This window comes from Suncus etruscus, chromosome 2 (genome assembly GCF_024139225.1).
Source record: "Suncus etruscus isolate mSunEtr1 chromosome 2, mSunEtr1.pri.cur, whole genome shotgun sequence".
NCBI lineage: Eukaryota > Metazoa > Chordata > Mammalia > Eulipotyphla > Soricidae > Suncus > Suncus etruscus.
The window spans coordinates 116,378,471-116,384,048 of record NC_064849.1 but is presented as its reverse complement, the minus strand read 5'-3'; the positions used below and the strand labels follow the sequence as shown (position 1 = coordinate 116,384,048).

Genomic DNA, 5,578 nt, shown 5'->3' with positions numbered 1-5,578 from the left:
TTTGTCTTGTGAAAAAACAATAAATAATGTTATAATATTACTCTCTTGGTATAAAATATACTGACTTACGTGTATTTATTTCCTTTCTTACCAGTGTTTTCTAAAGTGGGCAATGCCACCTAGAGGTGCTAAATCAATTCAATGGATGGTAGTAACCTCAGTGCAATTGGAGAGTGCTTTTTATTTGTGTGCTTAAGGAGATAGATTTCCAGGTGAGGAGAGAGCTGAGTAAAGGGATAAATAAATAAATTTAAGGTGGCAATAAGCTATATAAATTTGGGGACCCCTGAAAAGGAAATATACCACTCTTTTCACTGAGTAACTTCATCAATTTCCTTATTTATAGAAAACTAGTAGTTTTCTAATTATAAGGTAGGTAATGTAAACTATGGAAGAAAAATCTTGAAGGGAGAACAAAGTAAAGGAAAATGATCCTTCTTTAGTAAGTACTACAAGCATCTATAATTAGTAATAATTACTCCTCATTTTGAAAACTTCCAGAAATTAAAGATGGCAAACATCACCTTTTTAACTCATAGAACTTATTTACTTGTTTGAAATTTCTATCTATTCCACATCCTTTTTCCATTTTTCTTCTAAACTTGAAAGGCAAGGTTAACTATAAAATCTATGTGGCCTTATAAGCAATATCTAAAAAGGGTTATTACTTTTAGAGATAGATCTCTAGGAATTACACCATATGACTATAGACAATGAGAAAAATAGTAAAGTATACCAGAATTCTGGATATCTACACTTTGATCAATCTGATGCCTAGAGATTGAAAAGAATTTGAGGAACAGGGAGCCGGAGTGATAGCACAGTGGTAGGGCATTTGCCTTGCATGCTGCTGACCCAGGACGGATGCAGGGTCAATCCCTGGTATCCCATAAGGTCCCCTCAGCCAGGAGTGATTTCTTAGCACAGAGCCAGGAGTAACCCCTGAGCACTGCTGGGTGTGCCCTCTCCAAAAAAAAAAAAAAAAAAGATTTTGAGAAACAGGTAAACTTTCTTGAATTTCATTACATTTTGCTATTGAATACAATTGTGGAGGGATTAGACTTCTTTTTTTAACAGGGAACCTTTATTTTAAGAATTATACACTTGGGGCCGGAGAGATAGCATGGAAATAAGGTATTTGCCTTTCATGCAGGAGGTCATCGGTTTGAATCCTGGTGCCCCATATGGTCCCCTGTGCCTGCCAGGAGCAATTTCTGAGCCTGGAGCCAGGAATAACCCCTGAGCACTGCTGGCTGTGACCCAAAAACCACACACACACACACACACACACACACAAGAATTATACACTTACGAATTGAAAAAGTGATAGTTTCTATAATTTCTTCATTTGTATATTTAAAAGAAACAACTGTTAACAAATCACTAGAACTAATATAAATAAACAGAAAAATAATAGTACTATGGAAACACTCTTAAAAGAATACCAGGCTGCTTAGTTGATTTGTCCTAATACCACTTCAATGGTACTGTCCTCTCTGAGCAAACATAGTAAACAAGTAACAATCTTTAACAAACTGCATTTCTGTTCTTTCCAGAATATGTAAAAGTCTACCAATTAAACAACTAATATACCTTCTTTTCAATGTTTCTTACAGATACAATTTCAATCTTTCTATTCAGTAGTTGTGTTACTTCAGAGATTTTTCATTCATAAATGAAACAGCTATCCAGCCAAAGGGAACTGATAGTCAAGGCTCATAGTGCAAAAAGAAGAGTTAAGGAATGCTGCATAAAATCCTAAACATGTACAATTCTTAAAGAATTGTGCAATAAGCTCAGCTTAAGCAGAGAGATGGTCACAAGATTACAACATTTGCTAATGTCAACCGTGTCATCCCATATCCAACTGGGAACACTCAAGTCTTAGGCTTTGTACTTGGCCTTTCCATATTAACCAATGACACAAACATGATTCAAGTCCCTGGGTATTATTAATTATAGTCAAGGGCATGATAAACTTGTCTGGAATTTCAAATCCTATAAAATCTAATCTGTATACAACTATCCAACACTGCAAAGGGGCCTTTTCACCAGCAAGCTAGCAACCTGGACAATCTGTGATTATATTTCTTGACCGAGGACAGCAAGGTCTGTATTGTTTCTCTAATGTCAATGGTGTCTTCCATGATCAAAGCATTCTTTCCAGTTAAACTTGAGAAGTTATTTCACTGATAACCTTGATTTTCCCAGTTGACTGGTCATTGCAGTAACTCTTTAGTTGCTGCAATTCTTTAGTCTGATAGAAATCGACATCATAAGTATGGATCGATCACTCTTTTTGTTTAGGGCTTTGATGTAATCCTACAGGTAAGTGAAGAATTTGTATTTCTTCTTGAGAACACACAGGGCTACAATCTGATGACCTCCTATCTCTTTCATCACTTGGCGAGCAATTTCCTAGGTCCTGTCCATTAGTCCATGGGGAATAATCACCTTTTCCAAAGTCTCTGTGTAGTGATTAGGTATACAAAATAAATCTAGGTCAAAACCTGGATCGTCACTAATCATGACGCTGGGGATGCAGGTAACCATCGCAAAGGGCAACAAATAGTGGGCTGAGGGCAGACAGAAGATGAGGAATCTGTGAACAGTGAGGAGTATGGAAGAGGTGATAAGGAGGAGGAGGAGGAGGAGGAAGAAGAAGAAGAAGAAGAAGAAGAAGAAGGAAGAGGAGGAGGAGAAGCAGAAGAAGAAGAAGAAGAAGCAGAAGAAGAAGAAGAAGAAGAAGAAGAAGAAGAAGAAGAAGAAGAAGAAGAAGAAGAAGAAGAAGAAGAAGAAGAAGAAGAAGAAGAAGAAGAAGAAGAAGAAGAAGAAGAAGAAGAAGAAGAAGAAGAAGAAGAAGAAGAAGGAGAAGGAGAAGGAGAAGGAGAAGAAGGAGAAGAAGAAGAAGAAGAAGAAGAAGGAGAAGAAGAAGAAGGAGAAGAAGAAGAAGAAGAAAGAAGAAAGAAGAAGTAGAAGAAGAAAGAAGAAAGAAGAAGAGAAAGAGCACTATCTTATGATGTCAGTATTCAGTTGGTTTGAAAGAACAGAGGTTGATTTTCTCCAATATCAGAGCAACAAACTTGCACATCATATGACTGCATATATGCATGGAAACTAAGAAGTCTATTGTCTGTCTCAAATTTTTTTTAAAAGTTATTTACATATCTAACATTCAATACTACTTGAAATTTTCAATACTGCGTGAAAACTTCCCAAAATAGAATGGAAATGTATCCAAAACTTTAGACATGTTCCCTTTCCTTGAAGTAAGTTTTTGCAGAATAAAAATAGAACAAGAATTTGGAGAATAAAAATTTGTCTTGACCAACAAAATTATTCATCTATAAGACAGCTCAAGTTAAAGAGATTTTAAAATCTCATATTGAGTGATCATTTTTTGAATAATATGTGTGCATATAAGTAGAATATGCAAAAGATGATAGTGGGTCTCTAATTGACTGATTTTGCTAGGTAAATTGCTCATTTCCTACCTGTCCTTTGGTTCAATTGAACCAAACTTTTTGTTCATAAAAATAGTCTTCAAGGAGCCAGAAAGATAGCATGGAGGTAAGGCGTTTGCCCTTCATGCAGAAGGTCATCAGTTCGAATCCCGGCATCCCATATGGTCCCCCGTGCCTACCAGGAGCAATTTCTGAGCCTGGAGCCAGGAATAACACCTGAGCACCGCAGGGTGTGACCCAAACACACACACACACACACACACACACACACACACACAAATAGTCTTCAAGGAATCAATTATTTCATGGTAGGCTTTGCTATTTTTTTTTCAAAAAGCAAAATATCGTATGCTTACTTTATGACAAAGTCTTCTCCATATTTTTCTTCTAGAAAAAGATCGAAAAATGAAAATGCATGAAAAAATTGAAGAAAAAATTATTACAAAGTAAAATCTAGTATTAATAAGAATTTTAAGACATCACCAAATTACCTTTACTTAAAGATAAGAAAAGAACAATCAGAAGTTCACTTTTGTTAAAAAAAACTATTCAATTTATTAAAGTTTTATATTACAAATACTTAAGTATAGCCAAGTGTTATCTCATTAAATATAGGACATTATAAAAAATCATTTAAAAATTTCCATTAAAAATATCTAGTTAAAATGTTACATTTTATTTTTTTCAAATTCTATTCTACTTCTAAATAAACAAAATTCTCTTAAATATAAATTTAGCCTTATAAATGCAACCAAACTTAAAGTTTATAGCGTATAATATCATTGTTATTCATTTCAAAACAGTACATAAAAACAAGCTTTTCTTTTAAAATTATAGATGATGCAATTATAGATTTTAATTTGAATTTACAAGGCTGTGGCTTTAGTAGATGAATAATTTGTTAAAAGCTTTTTAAAATTATTTAAATTACAAATATTTATCCTGTTTTTTAAATGCAAACATATTTATCCTCTTAAACATGTTTATACCCAATCTTAAATCTTCATGTAGTTGAAAAACTACTCTAAAGAAGACAATTAGTCTGAAACTTAAGGGGAGATGTTTTTAAAAATTGTTTTTATTTTGTTTGTTTTGAGGCCATAACCAGTTGTACTCAGGGTTTACTCCTGGCTCTGTGGTCAAGGATCATTCTTAGCCAAACTCAGGGGATCATAAGAGCCCTCTATCCACTGTGCTCCCTCTCTCAGCCCACAATGAAGATATTTTTGCATCAGTGGCATTTTGAAATTCTGGGTCCATCTAGAGATGGTATTCTCTCTGACCAATGAAGAGTATAATATAATGGGCTGGAGTGATATACTGGATAAAGCACATGCCATACAAGCATTCAACCTAAATTTAATCCCTAACACTCCATACAGTCTACCCAAACCACACCAGGAGTGATACCTGAGTACAGTCAGGAATAAGCCTGAGTATAAGCTGGGCATGACCCAAAAGCCAAAATTAATTAAAAATAAAAATAAAAAATAGGGGCCGGAACTAAAGCACAGTTATAGGGCATATGCTATGCACGCAGCCAACCTGAGACTAACCCAGGTTTGATCCCCGGCATCTCATATGCTTCCTTGAGCCCGCCAGGAGCGATTTCTGAGCACAAAGAGTAACCACTGTGCACTGCCGGTTGTAGCCCCCAAAACAAAACAAAACAATTAAAAATAAATTGAAGTATTATTTATGGTTGTCTCAACAATATTTGAGGTTATTCATATCTAAAATATTGTTGATAAATGAACATTTGATAATTATTTTGCACCAATTCCAAAGTTTAGTGGAGTACAGTGAAGTTGCTACAAAGTCCACTTCCTTATGTTCGAAATAAAATCATGACTTAAGGGACCAGAAAGATAGCACAGCAGTAGGGCATTTGCCTTGCATGCAGCTAATTCAGGACAGATGGTGGTTTGAATGCTGAAATCCCCTATGGTCCCTCATGCCTGCCAGGGGCAATTTCTGTGTGCAGAGCCAGGAGTAACCCATGAGCACAGCCAGATTTGACACCACCCAAAATAATTATGACTTAATTATTCTATCAATACAAAATATCCATGCTTTTTATTGCATACATTTCTGAGGAACTGATGATACACAAA

At 35.3% G+C, this 5,578-nt stretch overlaps 1 pseudogene; it reads right to left on the bottom strand.

The window, feature by feature from the left end:
- Nucleotides 1-1,884: 1,884 nt before the first annotated feature.
- Nucleotides 1,885-2,553, bottom strand: LOC126000949 (hypoxanthine-guanine phosphoribosyltransferase-like; annotated as a pseudogene).
- Nucleotides 2,554-5,578: the final 3,025 nt, after the last annotated feature.